The following is a 22,267-nucleotide window of genomic DNA, read 5'->3' as shown; positions in this document are numbered from 1 at the left end:
ACTTTGTCAGAAAAATAAAGTTACTTTTAAAAGTAATGTGTTACAATATTGCGTTACCCCCTAAAAAGTAACTCATTCTGTTACTTAGTTACTTTTTATGGAAAGTAAAAAAAACTCTGCTTGGCAAATGTAAAGGCACTTTGACAGCAAAAACAAAAAGATAAACACAAATGTGATGTTTATCTAATATAATTTTTTATCATCATCGTGTTCTGAGTTTTCATATGACTATTTTTATTCATACTTAAAACTGTTTTTGTGTAAGTTAGATGAGTAAATGCTCATATTTATTCTAAAACTACAATAACCATCATGTTTTTTCAGCACACACACAACACCTCTGCACTTACTCAAGATTAATGGGGACAGAAGAGGTGTCGGTCAGTAAATGTGAATAATAAAGTAATGTGTGTTACTTATTTTAAAAAGTAAATCAGATTTTTAGTTGTACATTTAAACATACTTTACTAGTTACTTGAAAAAGTCATCTCATTACATTACTCACGTTACTTGTAATGCGTGTAACTATTGTCTGTAGAAGTTATCTGTTAAAACGTAGAAACTTGTTTGTTTGTAAAATTCCCAAATAAGCCTCAATAAGTCTTTATTCTGTTCCTTTTTGGCCGTTTTTTTGTGTAAAACTCTTCAACACACACACACACACACACACACACACACACACTCAGACACACAATCCACTTCCAACCAATGAGTGCCTGTCCATCAAGTGGACACAAATGAAAGGGCCCAGGCTCTTACTGAAGCCCCATCATTGGCCCCTAATTAAGTTATCACTGTGAAGCTGTTAATAGTTAATCAGGAAGTCTATTGTCTCAGAATGACCAGTAGTCTTTGTCTTTAAACGCTGTCTAAGGCAGAGACCTCTCATCCACTCCTCACTAGATTTATAGGGTCAATAAAAGTCAAGGTGGTTTCCCTCAATGGCTGTTTAATGGGCCGACCACTTTGAGTTTGTGGAAGGGCTCAAATGTAGGTTTGTGTTGTAGCAGCGCTGAAGAATTTGTGTGTATTTTTTTAGGCAGCTAATATACCTTAACATCTTTTCACCTGATCTTTTGACACAACCCTTTTAAGGATAGTAGGATAGTTCGTAACTCAAACACATGGTGTTAGCAAGCCAAGGTCAAGGGTCCGATTCCCAAGGGCTGGGAAAATATTTAAAATAAATTTTACCCATCAAATTGGGCTATTGCCTACATTTAAACCCGTTTAACAAACTTGTAACGGGGCTGGCTCTCGTAACTTTAGACTTCCTGAAGAGGATGCAACAGGCCCTTGATAAATAACTCAACCACTGGGTTGTTACATCTACCCAAAAACTACCCAAACACTGAAAAAATAACCCCCAAAAAAGACCCAAAAGTGTTTTTTTTTTTTTTTAAAGAGTGTACCCTAAACAGTATTGCAGTTAAGGTATGTGTTTTATCAGTTACACTGAACTTTGAAACACTGCATTTCATTTCACAAATGAATGTGATGGATAATGTTACACCAATACATTGTCACGCACACAAACAAATGTGCCGTGCAGAGTTTACGCTGGGCGAAACTAAATTCATGCAGTGAGTTTTCCCTGCGGGGCTGTTGGTAGCGTGTGTGCGCTCCAACCACATGCCTCACTCGGCCATCATCCCGTGACTATATCTGACGCAGGCGTGATGGGAAGGTTTGACTGAGAGACACCAAGTGTTTACGTGTGTTTACATTGTCACCACATCAAGAATCAAGTACAAAAAAACTGTATTTACGGTACTTTAAAAGGTCATATAATGAAGAATAGAGTTTTCTTGATCTTTTGACATTGAGAGCTGGATGGACTTTTGAGATTCTCAGAACTTCTGAATTATGACTTGAATTATGATATGGCCATTTTGCCGCCCGCTCGCTGGTAACATTGAGACATCATTCTTGCTAGCCATCTCATTATTCCAACCTTCATTCGTACAAAGAAAGACATGCTCTTCACCTTCCCTTTAAGATGAGTCAGTGTGAATCAGGTCTGATCTGTGTTTAATGATTGTATTTGAAAGGTGATTGGCAGGCCAAGTGTGTGTCAGTCAGGTCGTTTAGAGTGCACACGTCAATCAAAGATTAGTCACGTCATGGCAACATGACCACGAAAGATGAGTTTTCACACATAGAAACCATGCAAGACATGTGGAAACCTCCAATTGAAATATTAGGCTGAATCATTCCTAACTTGCATGAAACTTTCTGGTATACAGCTAATGCACGATTCATTTGGTATTTTTAGGGATGCACTGATATAGAAATTTTGGGTCATGTGTTATAATTATATTTGCTGTGGCCGATAACCGATAAGATGATGGTTTATTTTAATGATTAATCATCATCACTTTGCTTGGTTTTTTTTAATAAAATAAGAATCATCCTTTCTGCTAACGCTCCAGTCTTGCTTCAATCTAATATATATATATATATATATATATATATATGTATATATATATACACACACACACACACAATACAATCTAAAATTACCAAACTAAAGTTAATGTTTGTTTTAATAATAATAATTTTGGAATCTAATCAACAGAAGAAGCCTAAGTATGTTTTTTAATTTGTTTAACATTTTCATTTGTTAAACGTTTCGAGTAAATCTTGCTCCCCAACTCTCGAAAGCAAATACCAATCGTGATTTGAGAGAGATTGTTGATATTCTGTCTGTCTGTTGAAGTGAGCTGCTGTGCTGTAATGTTATTAATGCAGGCTGTGTCTACATGCTGTCGCTCAGCTACTCAGAGGAGCATTTTGGCTGCTTGTCTTTGACTGACTGGTAAAGTTCAGTTGGCGGTTGATGAGCAGTCAATTGCCCAGAATGCCCTGCAGCCAGAATTAACCTCTGTCCCTGTTCCGGCAGGTAGAGAGAGAGAGAGAGGGGTTATGAGGAAAATCGTGATTAGCAAACACTCACGCATACGCACGCATGCCAGTTGAACGCTTGACAACGAGTGGGGTGAGGATTCAGACTGGAATGTAGGAGGTATGTGATTAAACTATACTTACCCTAGAGTGACCCCTGACCCAAACTTGAGCCAAACACACCTTGAGGGTGTTGGGGTTTCTAGAGTTGAGGTCAGATGATCCTCAACCCAAGATTCGGGTAAAATTAGCTGTGGCTCATGGAGGTACAATCTTGAAAGATCAGCAAACTTTTTTTAATAGTTGAGAGCATATTTAAGACTTGTGCTGACTTATTTATGGTGATATGTCAGAACATTGGTTTTATATTTTTTCATAACCACATACGCATTCCTTTAGTAATTGTTTTTTTGTTGTCCTGTCTTAGTTTTGAAGGTTCTGCTCCTGCGGCAAGATCTTGATTGATTGGTTGTGTCTGGGCCAGCCTGTGCTGTATTTGGGTCTGGTTGGTTGGGCCTTGTTGCCGTGATCCAACTAAAGTTTTTGGAGGGTTAGTTTTGGTGGTTAACCAGTATGAGTTTTGCAGTGGCCAATATCTTTTTCTTTTTTCATTTTTTTTTTTCATATTTATTTAAATTAGGCAAGCTTTTTCTCTTTTCTGTCAGTGAAGTATCTGCTTTTAGATAGTTTTAAACTAAATTTAAGAGAAATTATTACTGTAATGAATTATTGTTGATGAGTAACTTACGATATTGAAGATGTAAATTAATGTTAATAACTTAATTTTGTATATTTTGAGTGTTGATTTACACTCCCGTTCAAAAATTTGAGTTCAGTTCAAGTTTTCTTTTTTTATAAATAAATTAAATAAAGGGGTCATGAGTCATGACATGGATTTGTAACTTAAAATGTTAATAAAACAAAAGAAAACATGCAGAAAATTATTGGCTTATGTCCTTGCATAGGAAATATATCAATGAAGAGTCTTGAAAACATTATAAAACCATTTACAGATTTTTTTATGCTATTCATTTTGTCCTCATTTCTCTTTGTATCTGGAACAAATTTAATTAAAAAATGTGTACACCCATCCTCTCCCTCAACATTAATGTACAGTAGTTTCATATGTTGTCAAACGACCTCCTTATGTTGTATGTTCACTTCAGCAGGTGGCGTCTAGAAAGAGGTGTTAAAATTCGGTTGAAATTGCCTTAGGTTAGTTTTTACACTGTAAATGAAAGTTCAAGTCAAGCACATTGCATTGTATAAAACAGTATTCCACGCAGAGTATTTCTTTGCTTTGACAAATTTTGGCAAATATTCTAGGCCATGCATGTGCATACTGTTCATGGTATGCATACTGCATACTACTTTCTTAAAAAAAATAGAAGGCAGTGTCCCATTCTGAACATAATACCCTATTTTATGAAAATAAAAGCAAGGATTGTGTACTTGGGTGATAATCAGATCATAATATCTTGATTGAAAAGTTTCTTGCTCAGAAGTGGTAACCGTTAAATCATGTGTAGTTAGACTATTGTTGTTTTTAATTGTTAAACCGTTGGTATTTGACTCCGCCTCCCTCTGCTCCTGGAATATTTGAGCAGATATGTTGCAATTACTGTATAGAAATATAAAGTAAAAGTCTTTAGAGGTGCACTGCTTTACTTTAAACAGCCAGCGACAAAGTTTAAGCTAAACTTGCCATCATCAGCAAGTCGTCCTCACCCCCACCTGGTCCACTGTCGGCCGGTTCAAAGGTGGAATTTTGATCCGGAGCAGAAGATGACCGAGTAGAAGTCTTTGTCGGTTCTGGCATGGCTGCTAAAAATAACTTTCCCACACTCTTGAAGGGCTTTCACGGTACTTTCTTTCATCTGACAGCTACTTTCTGAACTATGTCCACATAGTAAAAATAGCTTTGTGCATCATAAAGAATATTTTGCAGAATTTGCAGTTGGTAATTAATGGTAAGCCTCTGGTTATGTACATTTTCAACTCCCTGGTTATCAGTGATTATATACTTGATTAACACTTGATGATGAAGTTTTTAGGATTTTAATGTTGAAAGGAGGAATTATTGGGCTGCTTTGTCCTCCCTTTTTTTTCTTCTTCTTTGAATATGGATAGGAAGGGTTCTTCTAAAGGTTGCATAAATCAAAACCTTTAAACAGGCAGTCATTGAGTAAGTGGTCATAAAAACTTGATGAATTTTATGACCATCTTTACCCTGACACCTACAGCTGGCTGCTTTTCAATGGAACCTAAACGGATGACCGAGGTCACTGGAAATGCATATTAATGAGTTCTCAATGCAGTTTAATGTAGATTAATAGATTATTCATGAGTCGAAATGGGAGGGTCCTGATCCATATTAGAGAATGTTTCTGCGACCGAATCCCAGTCCTGTGTTGGCAGGGTTTTGTGACCCCAGCTTTGAGAACTGTGAGCCAAGCGGTGCTATTTCTGCTTTAGACAAACTTTCCCATCGTAGCTAATGAGGAGGAGTAATGCTGAGTGACAGTGGTATTGGGACAAGGGCTGGGCTACAGTATGTCAGCCAGTCACATTTCAACTGACAAATTACATTCAAGCACTGCTAAAGCCTTCATAAAAATGTAAAATATATATATATATATATATTAATGTACATGATTGAATCATTGCAATATGGTTGTTTTATCCAAATTTTTTCTTCTTCTTTTTTTTTAACCATCATTAAAACTATTTTTGGTTTGTGAAAACTTTATACTTAAAGATACATGTAATTTAAATATGTTTTGTTTATATTTTTTTAGTTTAGGAAAACTTTATATATAATTTAAATTAAATGATTGTTATTATATAAACTATTGTCAATAATTTTTTAGAGAAAGTTTTTAGTTCTAAGAAACTTTTTATATAATCAAAATATTATATATATTCACAGAATTATTGGCACCCTTGGTAAATATGATCAAAGATAGCTGTGAAAATAAATCTCCATTGTTTATCCTTTTGATTCTCAAAAAAAATCTCAAATATCCAACCTTTCATTGAAGAAAAAATAATTGAAAGTGTGGGGGAAATTACATTATGAAATAAATGTTTTTCTCCAAAACATGTTGGCCACAAGTATTGGCACCCCTAGAAATTCTTAGGAGTAAAATATCTCTGAAGTATATTCCCATTCATATTTAAAATTTTAGTTAAATATAAATATACTCCTGGATCTTTAATGTTGTGGGCCTGTTTTTCTGCAGGAGGTCCTGGACATCATGTTCAAATACATGGTATCATGGATTCTAGCCAATACCAACAGATAAAAAATCAAAACCTTACAGCCTCGGTTAGAAATCGTATAATGGGCCGTGGTTACATCTTCCATCAGGACAATGATCCAAAACAAACATTAAAATCAACACAAACGTGTCACTGAGCACAAAATGAAGCTTCTGCCGTGACCATCCCAGTTCCCAGACCTGAACCCTATAGAAAACGAGTGAGGTGAACTGAAGAGAAGAACATTTATTGCATAAAGAGATTTCAATTCTTTTACTTCAATTAAAAAAAGTTGGATTCATGTGAAATGTTTTAAAATAAAAGTTCAAAAGGATTAACACTGCAGATTTATTTTTTACAGGCTTCTTTGTTCATATTTAACCAAGGAGGGTGACAATAATTCTGACCATGACACATATATTATTGCATCCACGAAACCATATTCTTTATCATCTTGTTTTAAAATTGTACTTTGTAAAATGACAGCAATCAGTTTATTTTCCGCCCCTCAGTCACCATGAATAACGTGACGGCTATTAATTTGTACATTATTGTATTGGTGCGTTCCCTTTCGACAATAGCTATTATGATATAAGTTGTTTGCGTGCCTGGGTTTCCCATGAGGCAACTGCCATGTGGCAGTTCAGAAAGGTAGGAGAGCAAGTTTTCCATCACACTTGCATTTTATGGCCAAACAATCTCCGCCCACTTCCCCCAGCCTCCCTGCTTCCTTGTGTCGTGGCAGTGATGATGTTAATGACCAGTGACAGCTCACCTATCCCTGGCGTGCCTCCAGTTCATCCCATCCCCCCCATTCACATGCACACTGCTGCAATCACGCACATTTGCTGTGAATTCTGGATTGCTAGAATCAAACACACATACATATTGATACTTGTGTATTCTACATAACCTCAGTATAATTATTTACTAGTGTTCACGAAATAATTTATTATGCCAAATATTAACATTTTATGAAGAATATGGCCCATCTTTCCAGGTTACGTTTTTATTATTTTAGGAGTTTTGATTTTATCTGTTTTTCTTATTTTCCATGAAGCATTAGATTTGAAATAAGAGTGTTATAGTTTGGATGTCTTATGGTTTGCATTTGGTTTCGAGGTCAGAAGTTCAATCGGATTGGAAAATTATAAGTGCTATGCGCATAAACATTTAATCATTTTCATTACTTCATACTAGGGTTTGGGCAGAGATCTTTCCAATTTCCTTGTTATCTTTGTTGTGTGAACAGTTATCTTAAATTGTAATATGTCACAATATTGTTGTTTTTACTGTATTTCTGACCAAATAAATGCAGCAGAGGCTTCTTTTTCAAAAACATAAAAATATCTTACCAACCCTAAACTTTTGAATGGTATATCTACCATTCAAAAGTTTAGGGTTGGTGTGATATTTTGAATACACACACATTATATACTTTCTATCCCCATATTTTCAATAATAGATATTATAATCATAACACAGTAAAAGGCAGTTATAATTTCCCCAATAAATTAGAACATAATTAAACCATTAGAACAAATACTACCCTGATGTATTGTATAAAAACATTTAAAATTTAAGTAATTTAAGTTAACATAAGTGTAATAAGAATATTAAAAAGAATAAGAACCTTTCAAAAATGCTTGTCATAATGCAAAAAAAAAAAATCCCTCATATTTTTTATGCAAGATGTAATTTCTTGTGTTCTTGTATGGGGGAATGATCTTTACATTTCTTGTTTGTCTGTTGATTCATGTTGATCACATGATCAAGAGCAATGGCCAGACTCAACAACAGACTCAACAACCCTACCAATAAAGAGGCAGAAGCTCGATGGCCTAGCCTAGCCAGTCTGACCCTTGCTTACAGAAACATTAGCATGCTAATGTCAGTCGGCATGGTTAATTGATTACCAGTCCACCCGGGCCAAAACCACTTGAAGCAAGGAATAAAGCAGATATCCCTAGGTGGGCATATTGTTTGGGGCAAAAACTATTAATTTGTCCACTGCCAAAAAAAAAAAACCTAAATGAACACTAATTTTTTTCCTTGTTCCTGGCAGGGTTTCCCGTTTTCAGCTGGCTTTCAAAGGGAAATTAATTATCTCAGATACATGTAGCTCTTCGGTGGGTCTGGGCTTATTTGCATTGAGGAATATTCAGCAGAAGTAATGGATGCACAATCAAAATACTGGCACCAAACGAAACACAATTTTCATACGCAAATTTCCCAAATCCCACAGGAGCAAAAGTATCAGACACGGGTGAAATAAAAATACAAAACCAAACAAAAGGTACGGAAAATGAACTGAGAATATTATAAACCGAATAGCTGGGCTGTGCCTTCACTAAAACACACACACACACAAAAAAATTGAAGGGAAACGTCAAGAAATTATGATGTGTATGAAAGGGTGAAAAAGGGATATAATGAAATGGCTATTTGACAGTTGATGTCTTCATCCAAATGTAAGAATTTACATTCCAATTATGGGTAAAATTTACATCTTAATCAGGTATTTGTGCTCAGTGCTCCGTTAGCATTAGCAGTGGCGCCAAGCCTGGGCCACCTCAGCCGGAAACTGATGCCATCCGCTCGGCCATGGTCTCATAATACTTTTAACTAATGCCTCTAAAATTGCTGCTCAAAATAATAAAAAGATTTATAATAGTCATTACATTAAAATATTGTGACAATGCTGCTTAAATTTCAATCTGCTCATTACACACAGCTACTATGGCTTCAGAAGACTTACTTTTATGGTGCTATTTTAGTCATTTTTGGAGCTTAACAGCTCCTGTCCTCATTCACTTGGTCAATTAAGAATACTGTCCAGTAATTTTCTGTCCACTATGTTAAAGCTCAAACTATCCTCATTAATTTCTCAATTGAGCACCTAATTAAAAATCAAATAAAGATTGAGTAAATCAAAGGCAAACACACAGCTATTACAGCTAACCCTACGCTGCACAAAGTAAATGAAGTGTCCATGTGACATCTTTCTATCGCCTTCTCGAAGCCTCAGAAAAGCCCACACTAAAACATAAAGGTCAATGAATGTATTTGAGTTAGTCCTGCTTCACTGATAGGCCATTACCAGCACCTTAATCAAAATAATAGTGATAAAAATGCCAACTGAAGGATGATGTAAAAATGCAGAAGACTCCGATGATTACCAAGAGGAAATCTTCATAATTAAATAAAGTTTAATTTAATAAAATACGATACCAAAAAAAAAATGAGTGCAAAGAATTTTAACAGTTTTTATATATAAATAGTTTTTTAAAATAAATTTACACTTTCAACATTCTTAAAAATCAGGACAAAAATAAGTTGTTAAACCACTTTTTAAAATAGAATAATAATAAAAATCTTACTAGGGGTTCAGAATTAAAGAATCAACCATTTATGAAATGTAATATTTTACTCATAAAAAAAAAAGTAGATGAGGATTTGCGTCAGTCAAAGTAAAAAGTCGATTTCATGAAAAATATTTAAAGAAAAAAAGTACCACCGAGTGGGATTCGAGATTGAGATTTGAGAAAATCCGGTGGCGATGCATGTGTTTTATGAATGAACAAAATAATGTTTCATAATTTATCTATTATATTATTTATTTATTTTTAAATGGAAAAAGTCATCTGCGAAGTGCGAACACTGCTCATACAAACTGGCCTGTGTTGAGGGGCAGAGAAAAGAAATGAGTTGGTAGAACAGAAAAAAAGAAAGAGTGCATGACTGGTCTCTGATCGGACTCTAATGCTGCTCTCATATTCACGCGTTTGTGCTGCGTTTCACACTGGCCCAGCACGCAACCCTCCATTTCACAGCTCACAAACACACACTCCCTCGCACACAGCAAACCCAAGTGCTTTGAGCAGTTAGAAGAGACGCACTGCAAATTCTTTGACATCCAAAACATAGTTCCCACTTCAATGTTCAATAAACACAGAGGCCTAAATGACTGTCCATGTTTGACAATGTCAGGCAATACATCAAACTGAAAAGAGACAAAATCTAAAATAATAGTTTTAAAATGTAATTTATTCCTGTGATGACAAAGGTGACTTTTCATCTAGCTGTGTCTGTCTGTCTGTCTGTATATCCATCTATCTATCTCTGTATGTCTATCTTTCTGTCTGTATATATGTCTATCTGTCTGTATATCCATCTATCTATCTCTGTATGTCTATCTTTCTGTCTGTATATATGTCTGTCTGTCTGTGTATCCATCTATCTATCTCTGTATGTCTATCTTTCTGTCTGTATATATGTCTGTCTGTCTGTCTGTATATCCATCTATCTATCTCTGTATGTCTATCTTTCTGTCTGTATATGTCTTATCTGTCTGTGTATCCATCTATCTATCTCTGTATGTCTATCTTTCTGTCTGTATATATGTCTGTCTGTCTGTCTGTATATCCATCTATCTATCTCTGTATGTCTATCTTTCTGTCTGTATATGTCTTATCTGTCTGTGTATCCATCTATCTATCTCTGTATGTCTATCTTTCTGTCTGTATATGTCTGTCTGTCTGTCTGTCTGTGTATCTGTCTATCTCTGTATGTCTATCTTTCTGTCTGTCTGTGTGTGTGTGTCTGAATGTCTCTCTACCTGTCTCTCTACTGTCTGTCTGTCTGTCTGTATATCCATCTATCTCTGTATGTCTATCTTTCTGTTTGTATATGTCTATTTGTCTGTCTGTCTGTGTATCTATTTATCTATCTCTGTATGTCTATCTTTCTGTCTGTATATATGTCTGTCTGTCTGTCTGTCTGTGTATCCATCTATCTATCTCTGTATGTCTATCTTTCTGTCTGTATATATGTCTATCTGTCTGTCTGTCTGTCTGTGTGTGTCTGAATGTCTCTCTACCTATCTCTCTACCAATCTGTCTGTCTGTCTGTCTGTCTGTCTATCTATCTATCTTGCCATCTATTTGTATGTATGTCTATCTATCTATCTATCTATCTATCTATCTATCTATCTATCTATCTATCTATCTCCATCTATCTGTATGTCTGTCTCTATCTATATCTGTCTGTCTGTCTATCTGTCTGTCTGTGTATATGTCTTTCTGTCTTCTATCTTTCTATCTCCATCTATCTGTATGTCTGTCTCTATCTATATCTGTCTGTCTGTCCTGATGTTTTGCATGCTTACAAGCAATGCTGTTCCGACTCAACAGGTTAAGATGCCAGTTCATAGCTACTATTCTCGACTTAGGTGTCCCACTCTTTTTTTCTTCTCAGGAACCTAGTTACACTTTGTTCGCTGAGACGAAAGCCTGCCTATAAGCTGGTGAAAATATGTGCCTTCCTCCCTCCTCCGTGGGAACAACTGATCGAATGGCATGACAAATACTAACTGTATGCCCAGAGCCAAGGTGGTGCAGGTGTGCAGGGATTCTTTAGAAAGGTGTTCTATCATGGCAGAATGCTGACAATGCACTGGATGCACGTTAACCCCCGCCTCTCGTGTAATACCTGTGATGGTTTCCAATTAGTTCCCAATCAGACAGGAATTTTGATGAGCCCGTTTCATTTTTGGTGTCAGTTCACATCTGTCAGTGTCATTCAACTGCACAGGATGCGTTTTCAACTGCGTTTCTCATCAAAATCATTAGCTTGGCCGTGAGCAAACGTACACCTCCTGCTCTGTGAATGGCCGTGTTCATTCATGCACCCGTGAGTGTGATTGGTCTCTTGCTGAGCAGGACTTAAAAACTGGTGATGTGGGAACAGCCTTTTGGCAGGTGCGCTGACTGCTCACGTGCTCCAGTCTGATGATGATTATGATTTAGATCACTGATAGATAAACGCCCTTCTGCTCCACATCTGTATGTCTGTCTATCTATCTATCTCTATCTATCTAGCCTATATATCTGTCTGTATGTCTGTCTATTTGTCTGTCTCTATCTAACTAGCCTATATATCCGTCTGTCTATATCCATCTATCTATCTATCTATCTATCTATCTATCTATCTATCTATCTATCTATCTATCTATCTATCTATCTGTCTGTGGTCTATCTATCTATCTATCTATCTATCTATCTATCTATCTGTCTGTCTGTCTGTATCTGTCTAGCCTATCTATCTATATATCTATCTGTCTGTCTGTCTGTCTGTCTTTCTCTATCTATTTATCTAGCCTATATATATATGCCTCTATTTTTCTATCTATATATCTATCTATTTATTTATCTAGCCTATATATATATATGCCTCTATTTTTCTATGTCTCTGTCTATCTATCTATGTCTGTCTGTCTGTCTGTCTGTCTGTCTGTCTTTATCTATTTATCTAGCCTATATATATATATGTGTGCCTCTATATATCTGTCTGTCTGTCTGTCTGTCTGTCTTTCTCTATCTATCTATCTAGCCTATATATATATGCCTCTATTTTTCTATCTATGTCTCTGTCTATCTATGTCTGTCTGTCTGTCTGTATCTATTTATCTAGCCTATATATATATGCCTCTATTTTTCTATCTATCTATCTGTCTGTCTGTCTGTCTGTCTGTCTGTCTGTCTGTCTGTCTATCTGTCTATCTATCTATCTTGCCATCTATTTGTGTGTCTATCTATCTATCTATCTATCTATCTATCTATCTATCTATCTATCTATCTATCTATCTATCTATCTGTCTGTCTGTCTGTCTCTATCTGTTTATCTAGCCTATCTATGTCTCTATTTTTCTATCTATATGTCTCTGTCTGTCTGTCTGTCTATGTCTGTCTGTCTGTCTGTCTGTCTCTCTCTATCTATCTTTCTATCTATGTCTGTCTCTCTTTCTCTGTCTGTTTTTATCTATGTTTGTCTGTCTGTCTCTATATCTGTCTCTCTGTATATTTTTGTCCTATCTATCCATCTATCAATCAATCTCTGTCTGTCTGTTAATTAGCATTTACATATTCTACTACATGCAAAGAAATGCAATTTCCCTTAGTTCAAATAAAATCATCCCCACAAAGGGCTCAGTTTATGGCCCATTGCAGTCTATCAATAAATCCCTGTTATCATTCTGAATGATCTCTGCAGACTCTTTGCACTGACCCTCTTTAACTCTTAAATATGTAGATCCTCCAGGTCTGAAATTATTTCAATGTGTGCGTTTCTCTCTTTGTCCACGCTCGTTATCCAACAACACTCATATATGCATGTGAATTGCGTTGGATACGGTTCTCCTTTCATTCTCCTTTCGGGGCTATATGTCATTGTTGTTGCCAGTAGGCTGTGTGTATTTATTTAGGGGTAATTGGAGGGAGAATCTAGGGGGTAATGAAGTGTATCCACTCATGGCTGCTCCCCTCCGCGCAGGACTCAGCAGCACAGCAAGCCAGCATCACATCGCCAGAATGCTTATTTTATACCCAGGTGGACAAACACAATTACAGGCCTCGTCCTCATTGTGGTGGCCCAGAGTCTGAAGCAATCGTTTGTGTGTGTGTGTGCGCCAGATTGGCTGTTCAGTGGAGCTCGAGGAAGACCTTTCAGTGTCTCGGAGCCCTCTGCACCCCTGCTGTTTTCTTGCCTGGCCCTCTGGAGCGGCCGTATGATTTTTCTAACACCTCCGGTATTTAACTCTGTCGTGGAAAAGCAAGCCGGACGCTGTTCATGATTTACATGTCATTTGCTGCCTCATATTGTGTGAAATTCAATTGCACAGCACAAACTGTAGCCAAGCTCCCGCGCTGGCTCTCTCTCTCTCTCTCTCTTTTGCTTCTCCTCTTTCTTTCCCTACTGTTTTTTTTTATTGCAGAAAGTTTTCTGTCTGAAAAAGCGGCCAGATACAGTTACCCATCCTCTCTTAAGGTGTTGTAATTTTGATGTGTTTATTGTAACAGAACTGCACACAAGCATTGTTGTGAGTTGGAGTTTTTTTCTAGCATATCCAAACAGAATTGCAACTATTTACAATAAATGAATGAAGACAGACTCCCTCTTCCTTGAAACATTGATACTTTACATAATAATAAATTCACATATATGATAGTTGTAAATTACATCACAATATTATGATATAATTCAGATATGCAAAATAATGTGCCCATACAAGTAACATTTTTACTGGGAAAAAACTATAGAAAAACAGTTTTGCACAGGCAAGCACCAGAAGTAGTTTTTCACTTTCTGTCTTGTGCAAAGTTTTTCAGCATACTTCAAGTTTTCTGATTTTGACATTTTCTTCATTCTTTTAGAGTAGACTTATCTTTCAGCAGATGTGAATGGTGTGTATGTAGCGTAACAGAGCTGTTGTTTCTCTGATATAATGTGTGCTGGACTAAACCTGTTGTGACAGGAGAGAAGTCGCTGGAGTGTTGTTGTCTCTTCCCTCATGTCCTTCAGTGACCTTCAAATCATAATTACATATCTGTGTACCTCACATGAGCCACACACACATACAACTATCGATCTAGAACGACAACTTTATGCTAGATTGATAGATGGATGTATGTGTGTGTGTGTGTACACCGTTCAAATGTTTGGGATCAGCAAGATTTTTTAAAATGTTTTTAAAATAAGTCTCTTATGCTCACCAAGGTTGCATTTATTTGATTTAAAATACAGTAAAAACAGTAATATTGTAAAATATTATTACAATTTAAAATAACTGTTTTCTATTTGAATATATTTTCAAATGTAATTTATTCCTGTGATGCAAAGCTGTATTTTCAGCATCATTACTCCAGTCACATGATCCTTCAGAAATCATTATAATATGATGATGATGTTGAAACCAGGATTATTTGATTAATAAAAAGTTAAAAGAACAGAAAAAGAATTTATCGGAATTTATATTAATCGGAAATAGAATAAATCGGGGAATCAATACTTTTATTCAGCAAGGATGCATTAAATTGATCAAAAGTGACGGTAAAAACATTTATTATGTTACAAAATTTCAAAAACATTAAAAAAATCGTTCCGATCCCAAACTTTTGAGCTGTAGTGTGTACTGGATATATAAAGGCCTAAAGTTGTCATTCTAGTCAGCTTGGTGTTGTTGGTTAAGGTCAGACTTGTGACTGTTAAAGAGTAGATTGTGGTTCAGTGGGACGGGGTTACTAACGGCAACACCTTTTCAGCGCTGCAGTATGAAGTCCACACTATGCCTGTCTTTGTCCCCACAAGTGCTGTCCTTTGGTTAAAGGGACTCTTTCTTGTGAAGAGTTACAACCTGTGATGGATTACACCCCCAATTCATTAACACTCTGTGAAGCACTTAAACACACACTTAGACTCTCTTTCGCCTGCTTTCTCTTTCTCTCTCTCTCTCTCTCCCTCTCTCTGTCTCCAAGCTCCTCTCTCGTCCTCTCACACACCCAGTTCTCCTTTTGTCTCGGTTTGATCTTCAGCCTTTCCAGTTTTGCGAAAGCCAAGTCGTCCATACAAAACCCCATCTTTATCTGCCATTATCCTAAAAGAATCCTTTTCCTCTCTCTCTCTCTCTCTCTCACCCCACCTTCTCTTTTCCCTTCTCTCACTAGCGTTTCTCCTCCCATGTCTTCTTGATAGCTGAAAATACCTGCTGGCTCATTAGCTCCTTCCTCACGGTGCTGCACACGCATAAAGAGCAGCGATGGCTAACAGCAGAAGCCTTTAGCTCGCTGTCACACACACAAATGCACACACTCTCACGCACACTTCCCTTAAGCTTGTGGGCTGCTCTTATTGGGCTGAAGGATTGAGTCCCACACCTCCATTTGTAGGCGCATCAGACAGGAGTTTCTTTTTTTGTATTCTGCTAGACATTGGCGGTGGGGGGTAACGCTAGCACGCAACACACACGTACCCTGGAGTGTGATCCAGAGGACTCCACTCAAGCGACTGGTCAGGCCCGTCGAGGGAACGGCACAGTAACCCGTGGCCGACCTCGCCACTCCTGCACGTAATGTGTTTAAACTGTGTTTGAACCCCACTTATGGTTTGGGGGGAGGTGGGAAGGAGGAGAACGGGGACTGGGTTTTGTTGGGCGTGTGGAGAACGGACTGGAAGGGCTTCACATTGTATATTTGTTTGTGGTTCCTTTTGGGGAGTTTATCACTGGCAGTTCCAAGCGCCTCCAGTCTTTAATGAGCATGAAAGGTCAAAATGGTCAACAGGTCCTTTCAGAAATGTCACTCTTTTCAATGTAAAATTGCAGAGGAAATAACAGTAAGGTGATGGAATGAACAAGTAATGGCTGGATTATATTACCTGACTTGATCAAAGATTTTAGCTCCTTTCCTAACTTTTTTATCTGCATATTTAGCAAAGTCAGAGTTGTCAAATTTCATGCATCATGTAGTATATCGTATGATGGGTAAAATTTCTTACCATCAGATTCCATCTATTTGCTCTCCATTAGAGTAGAGATAATATAGTGTGCGCTATATTATGACTCAAATCTGAATCTCAACTTTGTAATCGATGCCATTGAATAAGCTTGACCCCATATCTGCATTCTTCTCATTTGTTAAAAGCTGAGTAATGTATTCCATCTTTAAGGTGACGTCCCACTTGCCAATTAAACAATTCGATAATCCAAAATTTAACAATTGTTATATGCTGTATTAAAATGAATTTAGGTACTTTAACCTGTGGTTGTTTGAATGTAGCCTTCAAACCGTACTTTGCTGTAAAAGCACACTGCTGTTCAAAAGTTTGAGATTTCTTTAAAATAAATTAATGCTTTTATTCACTTTAAATGAAGCATTCAAATTAAAGGATAATTCCGGTATTTAACACCTTGAGTCTATATTGTAGTTTGTTTTGGATGAACAAGAGTGGTAGACAACATTTTTTTGACAATGGTTCCTCTCTCTCGAGTTTTTTACTATAATAGAATTGGCCATGGACCCATTTAACATTGGAGTCAATGTGCATGTCCGAAAATGTCATTAAAACAACCTTTAACATTAGTTTTCAAAACTGTGCAACTCACCGAGTGATTAGTGATGTTAGTTGATGTTCCAGAAACAAAAAGTGTTGCGAAATTCAGTTTCTGTCGTGTTTTATTCGTCATTTTGTAAAATCCCATTGAATTCTGTTGAAGGACTGAGTGCTCGTTAATATAAATGCCCTACCGGAAACGGAAAGGGGGCTGTTTACATTTGGTCGATGTAGTCTTTTTGCTCGCTTCCGTTTCTCATAAGGCTAGTGAGCAGAGCAACTGTGCTCCGGGAGAGTAAGCGAAATAAACAAACAAAACCTTGAAAATATTGAAAGACGTGACCACTGACCAGTGCAATATGAAGTTGAACTCGACTGTGACCGTGAGTGTCCCGCGAGACATAAACATCGGTTATCGCCATCAAGTGGTCGGGAGTGTGCTAACGCTTCAGATTCAAATATTGAGCGGAAGTTACACGGTTGTGAAGTGTCTGAAAAAATAGTTCCACTATAGCAAAATAAACGGATTGGAATCATATATTGCGACGATATATTGTTTATAATCATCAACGAACACCACTAACCACTCGGTGAGTTTAACAGTTTTGTAAACAAACATTATTGGCTGTTTTAATGACATTTTTGAACATGCACATTGACTCCAATGTTAAATGGGTCCATGGCCAATTCTTTTATAGTCAAAAACTCGAGAGAGGAACCATTGTCAAAAAAATGTTGTCCACCACTCTTGTTCATCCAAAACAAACTACAATATAGACTCAAGGTGTTAAATACCGGAATTATCCTTTAAGCATTTATAATGTTACAAAATATTTCTTTTTCAAATGTTTTCCCTTTTCTGTTCGTCAAAGAATCCTTTACTTTCCACAAAAATATCACAATATTGCTGTTTTACTGTTTTGTTTTGTTTTCTATCAAATAAATGCCGCTTTTGAGAGCAGAAGAGACTTTAAAAAAAGATATTTAAAAAAAATCATACTGATCCCAAACTTATGAACAGTAGTGTATGTTTAGTTTCAGTGAGATATTTATATTCAATAACTGCAAACTGTCCGGTCACTGTTTTCCTATTTTATTAGTCATTTACATTTAAATGAACCCTGAAAATCATCATGTATCACTTTTTGGTAACGCTTTACTTTACAGTGTCCTTGTATCACGTTACATGTCGTTTCTAAAGTAATTGCTATAAATTATGCATAACTACATGTAACCTTAAAACAATCCTAACCCTACATGTAGTTAATTAATATCACTCAGTACTTAAATGTATAAATGCACTGTAACAAGGAAGTGTAACCCACTTTTTTTTGCTATATGATCTGTAGAATGATACACACGGTGGCTTGGCAGATAACAGCAGATATCTTCCACAAAAGGGTTAAAACGAGCATTTTGAGAAGCTAGCAGAAGCGGAGGTGGTGTTCCTCGTGATGCACTGTCATATCATATACTGCCTTCATTTCTCAGCTCAGCCAATCGGATATGAAAGCAGCACTTACACGTGTTTGTCCTCTGTGCCTTTTGCACCCCAGAGTACCTTGGGGGCGTCCGCCTCTGCATTCATATTCCGGCCAGCCAGTCCGCAAGGGTCTTAAGCCCCCAGCGCACATCCAACACCCATCCGACAGCACCCAGGGTCCATTCTTATGGCACCTCTCCAAATCTGAACGAGCAGAGAGGAGTGAAAACTCCCCCTGGACTCCTGACCTCTGCAGTCACTGGCCTAAAGACTGGGAGCACAGTGGACACAGCTGACCAGAGGGCGAGGTGCAATGAGAACGATACTGATTGTGGTACGCAGTTGGGCCTTTTTTATTATCTCGGTTACTTTTACTTGTCCTCGGGTGCTTGTCACTTGGCTTGGATTGGATTTTGAATAACGTTCAAATGAAAAAGAAAATTGTGATAATTATAGTGCTGACGCCAGAAGTTATTACTTCACATTATTTCATGTCCGATGGTTCTGATATTATGTAGGCCCCCCAAATTGCACATTGTGAAATAGAGCTGTGTTTAAGAGCACTGACGATTGGTGCTTGTTTAAACATGGTTAATTTTAAAAAAAAACACCATGCAGAAAACACTAATGGAAGTTTGCCAAGTAGTGTGTATGCATATATACACATACATTTAACACACATACATATGTGTGTGTGTGAGAGAGAGAGAGAGAGAGAGAGAGAGAGAGAGAGAGAGAGAGAGAGAGAGAGAGAGAGAGATTGTAAATACATAGAGAGGATCCTGTTAAATGGTAAAAGATGCCACTGGGAATGGTGTCTTAAAAATGGTCTTTTTGCATTGAGTACAGTGTTGCTTCAAGGATCACATTATGGCTGTTCCCACTGTTGTGATTTGTGATGCTCTTAATGCATTGATGATGGGTAAAAGTACATAATGCTAGACTTTCAGGAGATAAAGGAAACGGAAGAAAGTAAGGTGGTGGTCTTCGAAGAATCATATTATACGGGTCATTGTGATCTGTGTGAAAGAAGAAAATAAATGGTAATAATGGTTCCAGTTACACTAAGCTGGTCTCCAGTAACCTCCTGTTGCCCTGAAACGTGTGTGCCTCTAAAGAATTTCATCAGCATTTAAAAATAAGAAGCATTGCCCTGGAAAATGTGCTCTTGTCTGTCAAACAAAAAGGCTTCTGGACATGTGCGATGTTATTGCATGGGATATTTAACATGTTTAAACAGTTTGTGCTTCTATGCATCATTTAACATTTTGCTTACGAAATGCAAAGCTTGGTGAAACATGAAGACACAAGCTTATTGTTAGTTTTGGGAATCAAAAGTTGGGTTATTATTCCCAATTGGTTCCATTTAATACAAGAATCCATTTCATACCAGAATCAAATTATTATCATGATGTTCAGTAAGGTTAACAGTTCTGGCATTCATTCAATTTTTTTTTCTTTCTTTTTTCAATAATCATAATACTATTTATTTCATAATAATAAAACATATATTTGGTTTACATTGCATAAATATATATAGAAAGAAAAAATATATATTTGTATGTAATGTAAGCCGTGCGTGTGTGTGTTATAATATGCATATAGAAATTTAAAGTGGATCAAAAAAGTTTATCAAAGTTGTCCTAAGACAAGAATGGGTATTGTTCAAAATTCATGTTTATCTTTGATGAAAGGTTTTTATCCACTTAAAATGTTGACTACTGTGTATATGCAAATATATATATGAAAATGTGTTGCAGATGCATTACTGTGATCTGGGTAAAGTAAAGAAAACATATTTTTGACATAGACTTTTTGAGTTGGGGTAAGTCAGTGTGAGTTCAGGTAAGTTGGGCTACGTTCTTTTCAAATTCCCTAATTTACCTGAATCCCCCCCCTTAAGTCTGTTACTTCAATCCAAACTCCTCTGATCCCAAAGCACATTACGTTAAGTGTCTTAAAACACAATCTCCTGTGAGATTTGTGGTGACTCTTCACAAGTGCCAGTGCGACCAACACGAAGTAGCTGGAGGGCTTTGAAGCTATTATCAGTGTGAGGTTTTGTTTGGCGTGGAGTGTTATTTGTAACCCTCTTAAGGAAAGCCACTCTTAATGTTCCTCTCGAGAGCCTCTTGTAAATCACTTCAAGTGTTTTAAACTGATTTTGTTCAAGTGAGTTTTTGGCAGAAATTGTTCTTGCTGTTTGCATAAAGCACCACTTCATGACAATGATTGCCTCTTAATAATCCACTCATCCCTTTAATGATCCTAGAGCTTTCTATGGGCTCAGTTGGTTGTCTTTTCTTTATGTTTTGAGTGTGTAATTTTCTTGGTTAAAATGTCTCCTATCTCAGCTTAATGTGGAATTATAAATAAACCATTCTGGTTTTGTTTGTTTGAAATCCTGAACCTGTAGCATTGACTCAACCAATGATGTGAGTCTCAGTTGGGGTGTGTTTATTCAATCTGCAATATTCATGAAATCTGTTTAAAAGCAGTCATTATTATTTCAAGTCTCGCTGTTTACTACCTAAGGATGTGTTTACACTTGTAGTTCGGTTCTCTTGGTTCTTTTAGTCTGGACCAATAAAGAAAATTATACATTTAGTTTGCTTGCTATTCACACAGTCATTTTTAGATACAGAACAATAAAAACATAATTATTGCTTGTTGGCAGCATTCATAACAGAGCACCCTTAGATTCAAACTATACCAAATGCATTATGTGTGCACATTTCCTGCATTTCCACAGACAGTAGGACATGGTGTGTTCAAGTGTGTGTCATGTTCAAGGACTCTTAGTCACACTCTCGAGTATTGATTGGTCTAGACTGCTGGGAGACTGAGAGTAGTATATGAAAGGGATGATGATGATATTGAATATTGTATGCAATAATGGGCTTTGAAGAGCCAAGTCAAAGTGGTATGTTTTTTTAATTACACTTCAGTGTCTTCAAGTCGATGGACTGTTTAATGCAAATCTTTAGGAGCTCGTGTGCTTAGCAAAGTAGTGGTTGTGTGGCCCAGTTTTTTTTCTTGGAGGCCATGGAAATATTTAACCACTTTTACAATATTATATTTATTTCAAATATAATTTAATATGAATATTTTTAATATTACCTTTGTGAAATATTATATTATATTAAAGCCAAGTATTTTTTATTTATTTATTACACGTCAGTGTCTTCAAGACGAGGGACTGTTGAATGCAAATCTTTAGGAGCTTGTGTGCTTAGCAAAGTAGTGTTGCAACCCTTTTTTTTAGGCAATAGAGTAAATAACATTTTGTCCGGTTTTTTTTTTTTATAATAATAATTATATATATACATATATTATAGCCTTTTTATGCATTTCAGTGACTTACAGACAAGAAAATGGTACATGTTGCTTCTGTGCTTTGTGGTTGCAACCATTTGAGTAATAAATATTATACTTTTTTTCATATTATATTATTATTTCATTTAATTAGTAGTATTATGTAATATATCATGGGCCATTTTTTGCCTGCCAACTTCTTTTTTTAAAGAAATAGGTAAAAGTTTAAATTGTCATTATGTACTCACATAAAATTTCTGTATAAATACTATATAACTCCACTGAAGTTTAATACATTTAATGATACAAACTCCCCTATGTGTAGAAAATGTGGAATTGCATTAGGAACATTCATGCATTTATTTTGGTATTGTAAAGTTATTTTTTCTTTTTGGGAGAAGATTCATAAAGTAATTCAAG

At 36.5% G+C, this 22,267-nt stretch overlaps 1 protein-coding gene across 2 annotated transcripts in view; it reads left to right on the top strand.

Moving 5' to 3' along the window:
- The window catches only part of elp4 (elongator acetyltransferase complex subunit 4), a 79,930-nt gene that overhangs the window by 41,700 nt on the left and 15,963 nt on the right, over nt 1–22,267 (top strand). The window lies entirely within an intron of this gene.

This window comes from Phoxinus phoxinus (assembly GCF_949152265.1).
Source record: "Phoxinus phoxinus genome assembly, chromosome: 2".
In the NCBI taxonomy this organism is placed as follows: domain Eukaryota; kingdom Metazoa; phylum Chordata; class Actinopteri; order Cypriniformes; family Leuciscidae; genus Phoxinus; species Phoxinus phoxinus.
Note: the sequence above shows the minus strand (reverse complement) of the source record. Positions and strands in the feature narration are given on the sequence as shown.